We start from the raw sequence: 19,636 nt of genomic DNA on the forward strand, positions 1-19,636 counted from the left end.
AGGGTAAGTCTTATGCTCCATCTTACCCCAGGATCACTTGGAGCATGTCCCCCTACTGGAAACATACTGCTCTTTGTAACTGACTGTTAGCCCAGGCACTGATGTGCCTGTGAATGTAGAATTTGTACATAATAATTAGCTGTAATAAATTTCGGTTGTATCTTCAATACTCCAATATCCAGTTTTTATTTTATGTTGTGGGAGATTATACATGTATTGTGGTAGAAGGTAAAATAAGCTGCTGAAGGGGAAGGGACATCACATCACTCCCTCCCTGTCACATTCTATACCAATTGGATCCAGCATGCAGAGAAAGGATTTAACTTTCCACCCAGTCCACCTTCAGTTGCTGAGAATGGGACACCCTTAAGTTGAGAACATTCACTCTCTGTAGACTGTGTGCTCACTCATCTTCCCAACGATCACCAGTCACAAGGTTTGAATCAGCTCGAAGTCAGATGGTCAGGATGGAGGGTGAGACACAGAGGGAGGGGGAGAGAGAGAGAGAGAGACATACAAACCAAGATTCAACAAAGTTAACTGGTCAGCAAAATGAACCAAATTCTGAATGAGGTAGTAGACATATAAGAGAGTAATCTCCTCTCTTCTGTCCCCTGCCTTTTAAGAAGTTTTGAAGGGTGAATAATTCAGTCTAATGGTTAGTGCATCAGTTGAATTGAGGTCCATCTCTATGAGAACTGAACAGAAAAAAGTTTTTGTAATTGCAATTTCCTCAGATTAAATGAGCTTGTAATCATTGCAGTAAACGTGATTAAACCATGCAGCGCCAATCTTTAATCTGTTACAGGCACACGTGGACACAGATGCACACTGATGCATGTACACTCTAATGTACATATAAGCACCACACACAGTTTTGCATACAGATGTAAGCACACATATACAGACATTCAAACATACACAAATGCACTAAAACACCGACATCTAAGCCACATACTATAAGTAACGTAGACAGCAATATATACACGACTCACTCGCAATACTGTCACAGGGCGATTCTAACACACTGTGCACAGAGACACTAACACTCAGAAATTCAGAGAGGAACAGGCACATTAATCCACACACACACATTAAAGGCAGATGTTTGAACCTACTGAAATACACAGATATCCAACACAGTATTAAGATGTACACACAGAACAAACACAGACACTAGTACGGACTGAGTCACAGGCTAATACATAACGACACATACATGTCGGAACACTGACAATACAAACCCTTATACAGTAACATACACATCTACCAACACACACACAACATCGCCAGCCCACACATCATCATATACACAGCATGTTCACCATATCACTCTGAATTTGTTCACTTTGCTGACAAGTTAATTTTGTTGAAACTTGGTTTGTATGTGGTTAGACTTTGTTCCTCTCTCTGTGTCTGTGTGTCTCACCCTCCACCCTGATTTAGAGCTGACTAAAACCTTGTGACTGGTGTCTGCCATTATTTAAAACTTGACTTGGACATTAACTGCACTTGCTGATGTGTAACATGGATCTGTTGGGCTGAATAGTCTGTGCCCATGTTCTGAATCCTACCCAGTGTGAACTTATTGCTTCTTTCCCACTCTCCCCACGGACCCACTGCTGTGATGGTGCTTCCTGTCTCTCTAGGAGACAGTGACACAGACCTGTTTACCACCGATGCTCAGTAGCAGCAGTGTGTATCAGCTACAATATGCCCTGCAGGAATTCACCAAAGTTCCTCAGAAAGTATCTTCCAATACCCACAACCACTTACTGCAGGAAGGCCAAGGGCAGCAGATATATGGAGAGATACCTCCCCCTGCAATTTCCCCTCCAAGCCACTCACTATCTTGACTTGGAAATATATTCACCATCACTGGGTCAAAATGCTGGAATTCCCTTCCTAATGACTCTGTGGTCTACCAGCAGCCACGTGGACTGTAGCAGTCCAAGAAGGCAGCTCACTCCCACCTTCTCAAGGGGCAGCTAGGGATGGGTAATAAATACTGGGCCCAGCCAGCGATACCCATATTCAATGACTGAACAAAAAACACTAAGAATTCAAAGAGAATAGCTGAGTGTGTTTTTGACGGGACTGACTTGAGATGAATATTTGCCGAATTGCCCAGATCTTCTCAGAGCCAGGAACGCTGGAATTTTCAGCATTTACCAGAGGCACATCTGACATTGTGGCACTCTCTCAATACTGCACTGGGAGCTTCAACCCGAATTTTGCTCATAAACTGCATGGAGTTGGGGTTTTGAACCCACAGATTTTCAGATTTGTTTATCTCTTGTGTCCCTGTGAAACTTGGTCACGATCAGAAATGTATCTGTAACCGTGCTGAGTATCTGTGCACTCTTTTCTGTGTTCACACGTGTTTGACATTCTTAAATGTGTTTGTTTTTAAACTTGTGCGTGTTTGTACGTGGACTATGTTTTCACGATGTGTGCATGACCTTTTTCCTTACCTGTAAATGTATGAGCATTAGCGATAGGATAAAATGCCGAATGTGTGTCAGAGAGAGGAGAAGCTGGTGCACTGGACATGTCTTTACATGTGTGTGTCTTTACTTGTGTGAGCATATATGTACTGCAGGGATGGCCCTGGAGGCAGCTCAAGGCAGGTTTACAAGGAAGATACCTAGCCTTTAGGATTTCAGTTCCTCGGAAAGATTAGACTAATTAAGCCTTTGTTCTCTCGAATTTAAAAGATACGGGATGATCTAATTGCGTTATTCAGGACACTAACATGAGGAACAGAATAGATAAACATTAACTATTTCCACAGGTTGATGATTCCAGCACCAGAAGGCATATTCTCAGAATTAGTGCCAGACCATTCAGCACACAGATATTAGAAAATACTGCTACATGCAAAGAGTAGTGTTGTCCTCAAACAGGGGTTAACGCTAATTCAATTGTTAAGTTTAAATCTGAGAGAGATAATGTTTTTTCTTAAGCAAGTGGTATGGGCCCAAGACAGGTCTAGGGAGTTAAGCCACAAAGCAGGCATGCTGAAGAAGGGCTTATGCCCGAAATGTCGATTCTCCTGCTCCTTGGATGCTGCCTGACCTGCTGCGCTTTTCCAGCAACACATTTTTCAACAAAGCAGGCATGGTCTTAGTCATAGAATCATAGAGGTGTACAGCATGGAAACAGACCCTTCGGTCTAACCCATCCATGCCAACCACATATCCCAACCCAATCTAGTCCCACCTGCCAGCACCCGGCCCATATCCCTCCAGACCTCCAATCATCCATGATCATATTGAATGGTGGTGCAGGCTCGAAGGGCAGAATGGCCTACTCCTGCACCTATTGTCTCTTGAAAACCCTTCCTATTCATATACCCATCCAGATGCCTTTTAAATGTTGCAATTGTACTGGCAACTCATTCCATTCACATACCACCCTCTGTGTGAAAAAGTTGCTCCTTTGGTCTCTTTTATATCTTTCCCCTCTCACCCCAAACCTTTGCCCTCGAGTTCTGGACTCCCCCACCCCAGGGAAAAGACTTTGCCTATTTATCCTATCCATGCCCCTCAGGATTTTATAAACTTCTATAAGGTCACCCCTCAGCCTCTCCCTATAGCTCAAGTCCTCCAACCCTGGCAACCTCCTTGTAAATCTTTTCTGAACCCTTTCAAATTTCACAACATCCTTCGATAGGAAGGAGACCAGAATTGCACACAATATTCCAACAGTGGCCTAACCAATGTCATGTACGGCTGCAACATGACCTCCCAACTCCTGTACTCAATACTCTGACCAACAAAGGAAAGGAATCCAAATACCTTCTTCACTATCCTATCTACCTGTGACTCTATTTTCAAGGAACCATGAACCTGCACTCCAAGGTCTCTTTGTTCAGCAACACTCCCTTGGACCTTACCATTAAGTGTATAAGTCCTGCTAAGATTTGCTTTTCCAAAATGCAGCGCCTCACATTTATCTGAATTAAACTCCATCTGCCACTTCTCAGCCCATTGGCCCTTCTGGTCAAGATCCCTTTGTAATCTAAGGTGACCTTCTTCGCTGTCCACTGCACCTCCAATTTTGCAGAGCAGGTCTGAGGGACTGAATGGCCTACTCCTGTTCCCATGTGTATTCCTATATCAGGGGATATGTGATTATATGTCTCTGACTGGGAAAAAGGGGTATCTGAGGACTAAGGTCTTAAACCCGTGAATGAGGTCCTGGATTATCAGGCAGCAGCAAGACCCCCTGTGCAGCTTTATCCATGGTGTATGCATTACCCCAGAGAGAGTGCAGAGGAGATTCACCAGGAGATGGCTTGGGTTGGACAGTTTCAGTTACAGCGAGGGATTGGATGTTTTCCGTATAGCAGAGGAGATTGAAAAGGGGACATGATTGAGATGTACAGAGTTATGAGGGGTGTAGCCAGGTCAAAGGGACACACTTTCTCCCTTCATGGAGGGCTCAATGATCAGGGTCATAAAAGTAAGGTAGGCGGCTGAACATTTACAGGGGATTAGATTAGATTACTTATAGTGTGGAAACAGGCCCCTCAACAAGTCCACACCGACCTGCCAAAGTGCAACCCATCCAGACCCATTCCTCTATATTTACCCTTTCACCTAACACTACAGGCAATTTCCCATGGCCAATCCACCTAACCTGCACATTTTTGGACTGTGGGAGGAAACCGGAGCAAACCCAGGCAGAGATGGGGAGAATGTGCAAACTTCACACAGTCAGTCGCCCGAGGTAGGAATTGAACCCGGGTCTTTGGCGCTGTGAGGCAGCAGTGCTAACCACTGTGCCACCGTGCCGCCCGCTAAATGTGAGGAGAAACTTTTTCACCCAGAGGGAATTGGGAACTCACTGCCAGTAAGGGTGTTAGAGACAGAAACACCCATCACATTTCAGAAGTGATCGTGTAATGCCACAACACACAAGACTACAGGGCCAATTGGGATACTCAGGTGGTTGCTTTTGACCAGTACAGATTCAATGGGCTGAAGGGCCATTTTCTGTGCCATAGCCTTCTATGACTCTGCAGGAAGTTCCTCATCAATTTAGGAAGTAGAAGCGATTGGGGGGGGGGGGGGGGGGGGGTGTGTGGTTTAACAGCGCTCTCCGAACCCAGGGCCAAGATGACAATTACACAGCAGCTTCTTCTCCCAGGCCAATGTGCCCAGTGTCGACACTTTAGTTCCTCGCATTTCCCTCCCCTGGGTAGGACATGCCCATCATACGCCTGACTCCAGCCTCAGGAAGTAACTGCTGTGCTGGAACTCTGTCTCCCTCTGCATTGGGCTCCCTTCTCGGGAGGGTAACGGAAATGCTTTCAGGATCAGTGTCCCTGCCTACTCCAGGGGCACCTTGAGCTTCTGACTGACCGAGGTGGGAAAAGGGTCATCTGGGAAGGCACCAAAAACAGCTTGTTTTTCAGGAAGGTGGAGAGGTGAGGTCCAGTACTTGGGGGAGAGTGTCCAAATCTCGATACCACCCATCTGACCCCCTGGACCTGACATGTGGCTGAGTCCGGAGATTGTCGGAATTATAGGCCACTTCCTAACTCTTCAACCGGAGTGGGAACAAGCCAGTGTCAACCCCGAACAGTGTGTGTCCGCATGTCGTGACAGGTATACGTTGTTCTCCAAATTGTTCACCTCGTCCAGCCCCCAGTGGTATTTTTATTGATTAGAAACTGAGGTCATTTAAACATTGTGGTTTCCTGTTTGAAAGCACTTTCTTCAGAAGGATCCTGCAGAATGGTTTGCAAAATGCTGGAAAATCACAGTGAGGACGAGGTATCAGGCACGTTGAAGGCCACAACAGGAACTGCGCTGCATTCAAAAGGCATGAATCATACCTTCATAGAAAGAAATGGCAAACACCCACTCACTTATAACTCAAGTTAAAGTTTTACAAATTCATCATACATTTTAATGTCTCTAAACACACACATATGCACACCCCCACAAACATGTACAAATGGACATGCCCACATACACACGCACATGCATGCAGAGTCTGTCTCACACACACACACATGCATACACACACAGAGTCTGTCACACACACACATGCATATACAGTCACACACACAGAGTCTGTCACACACACATGCATTTACAGTTACACACACACACAAAGTCTGTCACACACACGTGCATATACACAGTCTCACACACACACACAGAGTCTGTCACACACATGCTTGCATATACACAGTCATACACACACATAGTCTCTCTCACACACACACATCCTTCCCCCCAACCTCTTTAATGTTTTGTCTGTGATTCACCATGTCTGCGTTTATTTTTGTCCCCGTCTCAGTGGTTAAATATTGAGTTTCTCCTCATGCCAGGGACTTCACATTAAAACAACTTGTAAAAATACCCAGGATATATTTATATTACGGGACAGTCACTGGCTTTCTTCATTGCAGAACCAAAAGACTGGAAATCCCCCTGAATCCCCGATCCCACTTCCAGCTTCCTCCTAAACATAGACGGAAGCTACTGAGACCACACAATGGCTATGAGCAAACGGTATTATGTTGAATGACCTCTCACACATCCCCACACACACACCTTTCACTTAACCCTTAACTATTCCTTAACTAACCCTTAACTAATTATGGGCGGCACGGTGGTACAGTGGTTAGCACTGCTGCCTCACAGCGCCAGAGACCCGGGTTCAATTCCAGCCTCAGGCGACTGACTGTGTGGAGTTTGCACATTCTCCCCGTGTCTGCGTGGGTTTCCTCCGGGTGCTCCGGTTTCCTCCCACAGTCCAAAGATGTGCAGGTTAGGTGAATTGGCCATGCTAAATTGCCCGTAGTGTTAGGTAAGGGGTAAATGTAGGGGTATGGGTGGGTTGCGCTTCGGCGGGTTGGTGTGGACTTGTTGGGCCGAAGGGCCTGTTTCCACACTGTAATGTAATCTAATCTAATTCCAACCCCCTTGAATAAAGGTGGAGCAAATGGCCATTCAAACCCTTGAGACAGCTGACCCTTTAACCAGCTCATGGATGATCTCCTTTGACCTCAGTACCATTCTCCATACTGACCACAGATCACTTGAAATCTTAAATATTCAGAAATCTGTTCAATTCTATCCTGAGCTTGCTCAATGATTGAGCCTCTGGGGGGAGCGGGGGGGGGGGGGTCACCATTACTTGGGGGAGCAGAGTCAATGGGCCAAATAGCCTATTTCTGCTGCCAGGTCTTATGGCCAGTCTTTCCTCCTGCAATCCCAGTGATTGCTACAAGGATTTTCTTCCCTGGAGTGGCGACTAAAACTCTGTTTAATCTCAAGGATCACTGAGGTTGTCTAATGGTCAAAAGATGTGCAATTAGTACCTTTTCCATAACTCTAATGACAATGCTGCACCCAGACTTTACACACCAGACACCGTCAGGATTACACTGGGAGCATCAGCCTGCACTCTGTCTCTCGGTGCCTAGTGTGAGACTTGACCCCATAACATTTGGACTCAGGTGGAGAGAGAGAAAGATCCAGTGGTTAGTACTGGCCCTGTGACAATTATTGATGATCGCATGGGCAAAACCGACCATTCTGCTCAGCTTCCTCCCAGCTCCCTCATAGATTTTCAGCTCGGATCGACAAAACAAATTTCCATTCATCCCCAGCTCTTCAGAAGCACGACACATTCTGAGGCCCTTCGTACAAGCTGGCCATCAAGCTAAGGAAGGAAAAGTGCCCAGGCAGCTGATGCTCAGCAAGATCCCAGACAGGAATTCAATAATGGACATAGATAAAGGAGTGAAATTAGGCTACACGGCCCATCAAATGTGCTCCGCCATTCAATCACAGCGAAGATATTTCTTAACCCTTCTCCCTGTAACCTTTGATCCCCTAATTAATCAGGAACTTGTCTTATATATACTCAATGACCTGACCTCCACAGTCTTCTGCGCCAGTGCGTTCCACAGAGTCACCACCCTCCGGCTGAAGAAATTCCTCCCCATCTCAGTCGAAAGGGTCCCCCCTTCACTCTAAACCCCAGTTTAAAAGTACTGACCCAGTGTCCTCAACCAGATCTCAAAATGACAAGCCTTTCGTTCCCGGGATCATTCTTGTGAACCCCCTCCAGACTCCCTCTGACCCAAACCCCATCCTTCCTCTGATATAGGGCCCAAAGCTGCTCTCAACGTTCCAAACGTAGTCTGACTGGAGCTTTATACGACCTCGACTGGCCATCTTTGCCCTTGTATTCGAACCCTCTTGAAGTGATTACATTAGATTCTGCGAGCATTGCTCTGGCTTTCCTTACTTCCAAATGAACCTGCATATTAATGGTAAGAGGATCCTGAACTAGGACTCCCAAGTTCCTTTGTGCTTCAAATTTCCACATTTGGAAGATAGTCTATGCCTGCATTCTTCCCGCCAAAGTGCATGACCTCACACTTTCCCAAATTGTATTCCATTTGCCACTTCTTTGCCCACTCTCCCAGCCTGTCCAAGTCTAAATGCAGCCTCCCCACTTCCTCACCACTATCTGCCACTTCACTGCTCTCTGTGTCATCTGCGAGCTCAGCAATAATACCCTCAGTTCTTTCATCCAGGTGATGAACATGTAATGTGTACAGTTATGGTTCTAACAAGGACTCCTGTGGAACTCTGCTAGTCACCAGCTGCCATCCTGAGAAAGACCCCTTTGTGCCCACTCAGTCAGCCAATTCGCTATCCACGGCCCTAACACCCTGGGCTCCTACCTTATTCCGCAGCCTCCTGTGCGGCACCTTATCAAAGGCCTTCGGGAGTAATGATGAAGAGTAACAATGCCCTTCCTACATACCTTTTCTGTCTCCTGATTTATTTCTGTTCCCACATACTGATGATGATTAGGAGGCCTGTACATGCCTCCCATCAGGGTCTGTTTTTTTCCCCGTCTGTGGTTCCTCAAGCATGATGTACAGTCCACCCCTTCCAACTGTACATCATTTCTTGTTCTTGATTTCCTTTCGTTTCTTATGAACCCATCCCCTCTGTTCACCTGCCTGCCCTTTCACTAGTACACTTATCCTTAGATAATCTGTACTTCTCTGTCCTGCCCACCATCTCCCCAGCACCGTTGGTGTGCGTGTATGGGGGGAGGAATGGGGTAAACACCCTTCTGTGAAAAAGGCTTTTGCCCAAGTTTCCAACTGGATGTCTTAGTTACCATCTTATATTAGTCTCTTCCACAAATGAAAGCACCATCTCTCTCTTTCTACCCTGTCAAACGTCTCCAATTTCAAAAGGCCTCCATGACTGTATTTTGCACATGAGCGTGTTTAAGCTTTTCCTTCTGGGAGACCTTTAAGAGAACCAGCCTTTGCATGTGTTAATGATTAACTCGGGACTCCTCTGAGCTTCCCTCATTGAAATCTTTCATTGTGACTCTTTATCGCCCACTTCCTCATTTGCTAGTCTAGTTTCCCCTTCACCGCACCTACCTCAGTTCTGCTATCACTCGTGAATCTTCTCCACACCAGATAAAATTTCTACCTGATTCCCGTGAGCACCGCTGATCACAAGTGGAATAAGAAGTGGTGGTGCAGGGACAGGCCAGGAAACAGTAAAATTACAGAGAATCCCTCGCAAAATGGATGGAAATGGCGCTTGCAGTTGTCAGTCTATAAGTTGGCCCATCAAAAGCCCTTTCCGAACTCCACTGCTTCACCTCTTTACTTGCGCATGGGGTGTAGGGTGTAGACAACAGTGAATATCCTCAGGGAATCAGTGAGATTCAATCAGGGTCCTGGTAAAGGTCCAAAATGTTGGAAAGGAGGCAATAGTTTAGTCAGCCCTGAGTAACCATGGCCTCAGGCAAAGTGGGAGCGTGGAACTTGGCAGTGAAGTTTGATGGAAGTCTCGAGTCTGGAGACGGCCGAAGGCCAAGCATTTTGTCTCAACAGAGTTTATGTTTTCAGGCACAGCGAGGACGACTAAGACCCCAATATGGCCGGCAGCAAGCACATGACCATTCTCAGATGCAATTGTGATTTGTCACAGTGGGAGGGGGAATAAATATTAATTTCTTGAAGCATGGAGTCCTTTGCCATGCCATGCTTTGGAGAAAGTAACAAGAGAACGGAGTGTTCAATGGTGGCAGGACACTGGGAAGCTCAGAGGAACAGAGAAATCTGGGATGTGTGTCACAAATCTCTGAAGGTGGCAGGGAAGGTTAGTAGACTGATTAAGAAGGTAGAGGCAGAGATTTTAAGAGCACATTGATGCTGTTCAGTGTTTTGGTTAGGTCACAGCTGGAGTAATGTGTTCCCATCCAGTCCCCACGCTGTAGGAAGGGTGTGCTTGTAATGGAGGGGGTTGCAGGGCAGATCCACCAGGGTGTAGCCTGGGATTTCAGGAATGCAGACAATCTGCATGGGCTTGGGCTGAGAAAGTTGAGGGGAGACCTGCTAGAGATTATGAGGGGCACAGACAAGGTGGATAGGAAATAGCTGTTCCCCTGAGTCAAAGGTTCGATAACAAGGGGGCCACCATTTTAAAGTGAAAGGTAGCAGGTTTCGAGGGGATTTGAGGACTTTCTTTTCACCCAGAGAGTGGTGGAAATCTGGAATATTTAATATTTATATATTTGAAAAGGAGGAGAAAGGGAGGACTGCAGATGCTGGAGATCAGCACCACACTCTCGAACCTTTAAAAAGCACTTGGATGAGCATTCTAAATGTTAGAACATTCAACGTTGTGGGTCTAATGTGGGAAACAGGTTCGAGTGTAGATCTAGTGTTGGTTTTCTTTTGCTGGTGCAGACTCAATGGGCTGAAGGACCTCTTTGGTACTTTATGATTGTCTGTCTTCTTTCTTTAATGTCGAACAAGCTTTAGCTGGGAATTCACCTGGTGGTGTCAAACTGCGTGTTTAACACCTACTGGAATATAACCCCCATATTCCTCAAAACACAACGCACCAAAGTACAGAAACACTCAGCAAGATCTGACAGCTGGAGAGAGTCGTGACTCCAGGCTGATAAGGTTTCATCAGAATTGCAAGGCTTGCAGGGTCAAGAGAGACAATCCATGGGATGTATAAATGGAAATATCTCCCTTTGGTCACGTACTAGGAGTTATCTGCTCTGGCTCCTGGTGTGGGAACTGAACCCTCACATCTCCAGCTCAGAGACCAGAGTACGACCCAGTCAGCGCCACAGCCGGCACTCAGTGAGGAGGCAGGAGGAGCTTGTTAAAAGGTCCCCGTCAAATGGACAGCGCAAAGGAAAGCATCAACAACCACATCTCCTGCTCCAAGCCCACTGTTATCTCATCACATCGCTGGATGGCCCCCGTAAGCAGGAAGAGGCCATTCAGCCCATTGGATCTGCTCCTCCATTCATGGCTGATGGGATAATCCTCACCTACCTTGTCCCTGTAGCCCCTGATTTTCCTCAGGGACTCCTCGAGATGGCAAAGATGGCACTGACCTGTGTAGCAGCCTCAGACCCAGACTGGCAGGGTCTGGTCTCACAGCCATGTCTGCTGGTTCGGATGGTGGAGGAAAATATCCTTCCTCTGCACCAGCCTCTTAGAAAGGACCCCCAGGCCTCAGTCCAAACATTCACCACCACCCCCCCTCCCCCCACTCTCCCCCACCAACCCCCCCTCCTCCCCACCACCGCGCCGTCTGTCATGTCTGGGGTAACTCCAGACTGATAGGGCTTGGTCAGGCAGCCAATGGGCCTTTTAATGATGGGAATGCTGGTTAATTCGCCTTACCTGGCAGTGGTAAGGTGGGACTAGAATTGGACATGAGGAATGCCACAGGGTCGGGGGAAGTGCAGGGGAATGAGTCTAATGAGGTGCAGTGAGAATTCTCACACAGCTTCATGTCATAAAGCTCTCCAAATGGTGTAAGGTTCAGTCCGAGAGTGTCAGAGCTGGGTAAAACATCATGTGGAGAATAAAGTCTAACAACTAATGTCACTTCAAAGAGCAACCCCTGAAGCTGTCTTGGAATTGACTTCTCCTGGAACAACCTTGCCTCGAAAACCACATCTCAAACTTTGGCCTGACAAACCATGCCAGATCAGGAGCCATTGGCCAGCTTGAGCACACATTCGTCTCACCTGGGCGTGAGTCAGTGGGCATCACTTCTGCCTTAACCTCTCCTGGTCCGGCTGTAACACAAGCCAGTTCCGACATCTGTCTCTCCTGACATCTTGGATTTGAGGACTGCCACCCAGCTGGGCTGGGCCTCAGATGAGCCAACCCTCTCGGCATCACCCCTTGGCAGTTGGGGCATTTCCCTTCCTACACGTAACAGTCCACGTGATTTACCCACTATCCTACCCACTCTCCCAAAGCAGCCCAATAGCCCTGGGCATCCTCCCGATGCTCTGCGCTCTTCAACCCCCTCCCCTAGTTTGGCATCAATGACAATCTGCCCATTTCCCTCTGGAGTCCACACAGATAAAAATCAGAAAGAGCGGTGATGCTAAAGCCCAGTCACAACTAGGCACCTGGCACAATACTTCGCCCATCACTCATTGCTGGCAGACCTGCTGTTAATTCCTCCTCTGCGCGTCCCAAAGGCTTTGCGAGGTCACAGTTATGTAATTCATGTACCTGTCTGGATGCCAGGGGTCTGTTTAGATTCAGAATCACGCACCCACCTCCTCCTGGCCACTTCCTGAAAGTCTAGGCCTGCACCTTTCCCTATTATTGAAGAATAAGTCTAGCCCACTGTTTCAAATTCATTCACAGGTGGCTGGAGGAGTTTGCAGTAAAGGAGAATGAGAAGGAACAGGAAGAAGCTAGGGGAAGAGAAAGAGCGTTATTGCCCGAATAGCAATATCAGCGAGCATCCCACTCAACTCATCACAATCAGCAGAGTCCCGAAATAGATTTGTTCAAATGTATTGCTGACTGAATGCGTGGGAGTGCTGCTGTTTACTGCCTCCTCAGGACCCCGGTGTGAGTAAGGAAGTTGCTCTGCTCTGTTATTTTTTTGTCACAGCTGCCTGTGTGTTTCACTTCTCCATCTTGCTCTGGGAAAGCCCATCTGCATTTTTGCCAAAATCTTCCAGGGAAATCTGCAAACTGGTCCAGCGGCCCCCTCTCAGCTTTTATACTCTACAAAGTCCCTCTCCCTGCACCCTGCACCCCTCCCCCACCCCTTCTCCCACATCAGTTTATCCAGCCTGGTAGTCAAAGGATTTAATGCTCCTCAATCTCAAAGGTTTCCTGAGTAAAAAAGGTCTTTTGGAGTTACTAGTCAATCCAGTAGGGAATCGACTAATACTGTGCAAGTGCAGAGCAGCACACTGGCTCAGTGGTTAGCACTCCTATCTCAGAGGACCCAGGTTTGATTCTATTCTCGGGCATGTGCACATTCTGGGTGTGGGTTTCCTCTGGGTGCTCTGGTTTCCTCCCGTAGTCCAAAGATGTGCAGGTTCGGAGGATTGGCCATGCTAAATTGCCCCATAGTGTTCACGGATGTGTAGGTTAGGTAGATTAGTCAGGGGAAGTGCAGGGTAAGGAAAGGGGTTGGGTCTGGGTGGGACGCTCTTCAGAGGGTTGGTGTGGACTCATTGGGCCGAATGGCCTGTTTTCCACACGGTAGGGATTCTATGGAAGTGGAATCTTTTCCATCTGCTCAGATATTTATGTACCTTCCCAGGTCACAACCCAGACGCAGGCTACATGATCTAAAATTGGAAATAGATCATTCAGCCCATCCAATCTGCTCCGCCATTCAATGAGATTGTGGCTGACCTGATAAAGCTCAACTCCCCTTTACCCCATTACTCCCATCTGAGAGAAGAAATTCCTCCTCATCTCTGTCTTCAATAGGTGGCACCCTACCCTGAGATTCTATCAATATCCTGGGGGTTACCATTGACCAGAAACTGAACTGGGCTTGCCATATAAATACAGTAGATCAGGGGTTGGGAATCCTGCAGTGAGTAACTCACCTCCTGGCTCCCCACAGCATATCCACCATCTAGAAGGCACAGGTCAGGAGTGTGATGGAAGACACTCCATTCACTCGAGTCTTGAAGGTGCCACATAGGTCAAAGCTGCCTACTTCTTTGGCACCCATCCACCATCTTCAACATTCACCCCCTTCACCACCAACAAGATGCACTGCAGGAACTTACCAAGTCTCCTTGGAAAGCACCTTCCAAACCTCCTTCCTCTACCATCGAGTTGGTAAGGGTAGCGGGAACACCACTCTCTGCACCCACTCACCATCGGACATAAGTATATCGCCACACCTTCTCAGTCGCTGGGTTAAATGTCAAACTCCTGGAAGTCCAGATCTAACTCCCATGGGCTGAAGCAGCTCAAGGCAATGGCTGACCATCATCACTTCCAGGGCAGTTAGGGACAAGCAGTAACTAACCAGTGACTCCTATATCAAGTGAATGAAAATTGTGAAAAAAATATACTGCTGGCAGCCCACTGCTCACTACTGTAAAGGGCCTTTCAAATGGGTGAACACATTGGTTATGATCCAAGGCATGCCCGGCCAATTGAGATGTCTGTTCTTCCCCCAGTGCTCCCACCCGAAATTTCTAAACATGCGACTAGTTTGCTTGAGGTCCCCAATGCTGATCATCTAGAGCGGATGCTTTGGCCTTCAGTGCTGTCCAGCCTGTTACTGGGCACAGAGCAGGAACCCACTGGCCATTTCTCTCCCTTTGGCTTCTTCTGAGAGCCCTGAGGCTGGGCTTCGATCCACGATCAATGCTGAAACAGGAAGAAAATTGGCCCAGTTTTAACCTCTCAGCCTCCTCTGTTCCACACGATGAGAATGTTGGGCTGGATGCTGGGCTCTGCTTCATGGGCACAGATGTCTACAACCCAATACTCCCCGGGAGCAGAGAGATCCAACAAAATGACCAAGGCCAAACCAGGTAGCTGGAAACAAGGAGCAGATCAAACAGAGAGTGCGCAGTCAGGGAACCTTCACTGGAACTTCATGCTGAACATCCTGTTAGCATTTGGACTTCTGTAATCTTCTGGACTCTCATAGAGTCCAAAAACTTCCCATTGTGCCCTCTAGCTCCATTTAGTCCAATGTTTACTATCGCTTTTGATTTACTGGGCTGGTCTTTGTGCTGCTGCCTACTGCATCACTCCTTCTTATAGAGCAACTCAAATCTCATTCAGACACAATCATTCTTCCTTCACTGTATCACTCACTGTTCCTTATGAAATCTTGTTATGTCCTTCTCCCGCCAACACTATCAGAGATTTTCTCCTTGCTGCCCCTCCCGATTTCTAAAAATCCGGATTTTTCTTCAATTCTGAAGAATGTTGGTCAAATTGAATCTCTACAGCCCTCGTGAAGAACAGGTGAGTTTGGAATCAGTGGGGTGACGGAACAGATTGAAATGTTGTTTTTATATGTTGCTATATTTGACACTTCAATACGAAGAAACTGCGCTCGTTCAAAGCTAAAACACCAATGAGAGGCCTTCAAAGGAATATTTTTACTTTCCAAACCCCAAAGCAACAAAATGTGACAGAAACACACACACACAAACACAGGTATAATGTTAAAAGTGTAGAGGGTCTAGTACAAAAAGAAATATTAAGAATAATTTATACAAAGGTCATTGTAAAAGTCTTTCAAGTCCCTGAGGTGTTAGCTTTTATTCTGAGACGATGGTCAATGATTTGTATCCTTGGCAGCAGTGAAACTTATAGATATCTTGGAGCATTTGATGAATGAATGGCTTTAAGATTTGCTTTTTAAAAGGTGTCATCTTTTGAGAAAAGGAGAGAAACAAAAATAAGGAGAAAGAGCAAGTCTTTCTGTTCCACTGTTATTAATCCTCTCTTCAGTGAGAAGACCTGAAATGTCAACTCTGCTTTCCCTCCATAGATGCTGCCTGACCTGCTTAGTTTCTCCAATAATTCCTGTTTTGGTTCTTTTCTCACTTCTGCCCACAACAATAATTTCCTGAAATGTTGCTCTGTTGTGTATTGATGTGTCCGGCTTCAATGTTTCTAATCAAACTGAATATAGAGGTCATAGAGTTCCCAAGATGTGTAAAGCTCCCCCGGTTATAAAGTTAATAAAGTTTCTGAAGTTCTCAAAGTTTCTAAAGTTTTCAAAGGTTATAAATCTCCCAAAGTTTATAAAGTACTCAACATTTATGAAGCTAGCAAAGTTATAAAGTTCCCAAGGAATACAACATTTTCAAAGTTTATATAGTTCTTAAAGTTTATAAAGTTCCCAAAGTTTATAAAGTTTTCAAAGTTTGTTAAACTCCAAAGTTTATAAAGGTCCTTTAGTTGATAAAGTTCTCAAGGTGTTAGATTTGGAGGTAAGTGAGCGCTTTGGTGATAGTGACTATAATTCTATGATGTTTACTTTAGCAATAAAAGGGATAGGTATACAACGCAGGGCGAGAGTTATTGCTGGGGTAAAGGTAATTATGATGTGATTCGGCAAGATTTAGAATGCACAGGATGGGGAAGGAAACTGCAGGGGTGGGGCACGACTAGTAAGTTTGCAGATGACACCAAAATTGGAGGTGTAGTGGACAGTGAAGATGGTTACCTCAGATTACAACAGGATCTTGATCAGATGGTCCAATGGGCTGAGAAGTGGCAGATGGAGTTTAATTCAGATAAATGCGAGATGCTGCATTTTGGTAAAGCAAATCTTAGCAGGACAAATACACTGAATGGGAAGGCCCCCAGGAGTGTTGCTGAACAAAGAGACCTTGGAGTGCAAGTTTACAGCTCCTTGAAAGTGCAGTTTCAGGTAGATAGAATAATGAAGAAGGCATTTGGTTTGCTTTCCTTTATTGGTCAGAGTATTGAGTATAGGAGTTGGGAGGTCATGTTGCGGCTGTGCAGTATGTTGGTTAGGCAACTGTTGGAATATTGCAAATTCTGGTCTTCTTCCTAATGAAAGGATGTTGTGAAACTTGAAAGGGTTCAGAAAAGACTAGATTAGGTTAGGATACCTGGTCAGCATGGAGGTGTTGGACTGAAGGGTCTGTTTCCATGCTGTGCGTCTCTATGACTCTATGATTGAAATGTCGAGCTTATTCAAAGATCAGCTACAGTGTATCCTTCATATGTATGTACCTTTCAGACAGGGAGGAAGTGGTCAAGCGAAGGAGCAGTGGTTTACTAAAGAACTTGAATCTCTTGTCAAGAGGAAGAAGAAGGCCTACATTAGGATGAGATGTGATGGCTCAGGTATGGCGCTTGAGAGTTACAGGTTAGCCAGGAAAGACCTAAATAGAGAGCTAAGAAGAACCAGGAGGGGAAATGAGAAGTCTTTGGCAGCTATGATCAAGGAAAACCTGAAAGCTCTCTATAGATATTTCAGAAATAAAAGAATGACTAGAGAAAGATTAGGGCCAATCAAGGATAGTTGTGGGAAATTGTGCGCAGAGTCTGAGGAGATAGAGGAAGTGCAAAATGAATATTTTTCGTCATTATTCACACTGGAAAAAGACAATGTTGTTGAGGAGAATATTGAGATACAGGCTACTAGACTGGATGGGATTGACTTTCACAAGGAAGAGGTGTTAGCAATTCCGGAAAGTGGGAAAATCGCTAAGTCCTCTGGGTCGGATGGGATTTATTATAGAACTCGCAAAATTTATTGAGTTCCTTGAGCTGGTTACCAAACAGGTGGGATGAGGGTAAAGCGGTTGATGTGGTGTATATGAATTTCAGTAAAGCGTTTGATAAGGTGCACAAAATACAGAGGCATGGGATTGAGGGTGGTTTAGTGGTTTGGATCAGAAACTGACAAGCCTAAAGAAGACAGAGGGTGCTGGTTGATGGGGAATGTTCATCCTGGAGCCAGTTACCAGTGGTGTACTGCAAGGATTGGTGTTGGGTCCATCGCTGTTCGTCATCTTTATAAATGACCTGGATGAGTGTGCAGAAGGGTGAGGGCGCACTAACGTCGGTGGTGTTGTGGATAGTGGCAAAGGATGTTGCAGGTTACAGAGAGACATTGATAAGCTGCAGAGCTGGGCTGAGAGGTGGCAAATGGGGTTTAATGCGTGAAAGTGTGAGGTGATTCAGTTTGGAAGGAGCAAAGGAATAAAAACTACTGGGCTAATGGTAAGATTCTTGGTGGTGTGGATAAGCAGAGAGATATCGATGTCCCTAGACATAGATCCCTGAAATTTGCCACCCAGGTTGATAGAGCTGTTAAGAAGGCAGAGGGTGTGTTCGCTTTTATTGGTAGAGGGATTGAGATTTGGAGCCATGAGGTCATTCTGCAGCCGTACAAAACTCTGGTGCGGCCGCACTTGGAAAATGGTATACAGTTCTGGTCACCGCAGTATAGGAAGGATGTGGAAGCTTTGGAAAGGGTTCAGAGGAGATTTACCAGGATGTTGCCTGGTATGGAGGGATGATCTTATGAGGAAAGACTGAGGGATTTTGAGGCAAGAAAAAGGTTGAGAGGTGACTTAATTGAGACGTATTAGATAATCAGAGGGTTGGGTAAGATGGACAGTAAGAGCCTTTTGCCGAGGATGGTAATGGCTAGCATGAGGGGGCATAGCTTTAAACAGAGACGTAATAGATATAGGACAGATGTCAGGGATAGTTCCTTTACTCAGAGAATAGAGGGACGCACTGCCTGCAACAGTAATAGACTCACTAGCTTTAAGGCCTTCAGCCCAAATCCACACTGACCCTCCGCAGAGAAACCCACCCCTCCCATATTTACCCCTGACTAATCCACCTAATACTACGGACAATTTAGCATGGCCGATTCACCTAACCTGCACATCTTTGGACTGTGGGAAGAAACCGGAGCACCCGGAGGAAACCCACGCAGACATAGGGAGAATATGCAAACTCCACACAGACAGTTGCCTGAGGTGGGAATTGAACCCTGGTCCCTGGCGCTGAGAGGCAGCAGTGCTAACCACTGAGCCACCGTACCACCCACATGTCACCTACACATATGGAATAGTGCCGGTTAGACGGGCTTCAGATTGGTTTCACAGGTCGGTGCAGATTTGAGGGCTGAAGGGCCTGTACTGTGCTGTAATCTTCTGGGTTCTATGTTCATCCCAATGTGTGAAGCTTCTAGAGAGGTGTGAAACAAACAGGAGATACAGAACTGAGTCACTGGTTTCGGTCATTGTGAAGGCATGTTCACTTTAGGTCAGGCACATTGTTTACTGAGGTTTCTGGGATACTTGGGTCAATCTGGCAGGTCACTTTAAGTTCATTTTGTTTTCCTTTTTTTAAACGCGATAGCGTTTACTCCAGATGTTGGTAATCAGAAATGGGAGGTCCATTTTGACGATGGCCCTGAAGTCTTCCATGGAAACCACCTGGCCTGCTGAGCATGGGCAGCTGCTGGATGAATTATTACTGCATGAAGGAGATTCTTGAGGGACTCTTTTGGTAGTGTCCCTAGCTCTGAGACAGGAGACCTTGGTTCAAGTCCCATCTGCTTCAAAGGGAGGGAATACCATCCCTGAACACGTTCATCAAAAACATCGAGTGAACTTACATGGGGGTTCAGTAGCAGTGTCCCTGCCTCTGAGCCAGGAGACCTGGGTTTATGTCCAAACTGCTCCGGAGGTGGGATATTATGTTCCTAAATACGTCGATCAGGAAAATAGCAAAAGGCATATCCTTCCTTTTGCAAACATAGGAAAAAAAGCTATGCTCACAATTGTT

The sequence above is a fragment of the Chiloscyllium plagiosum genome, unplaced genomic scaffold, assembly GCF_037043375.1.
Source record: "Chiloscyllium plagiosum isolate Xiang-an unplaced genomic scaffold, Cpla_swu_hap1 HiC_scaffold_35, whole genome shotgun sequence".
NCBI lineage: Eukaryota > Metazoa > Chordata > Chondrichthyes > Orectolobiformes > Hemiscylliidae > Chiloscyllium > Chiloscyllium plagiosum.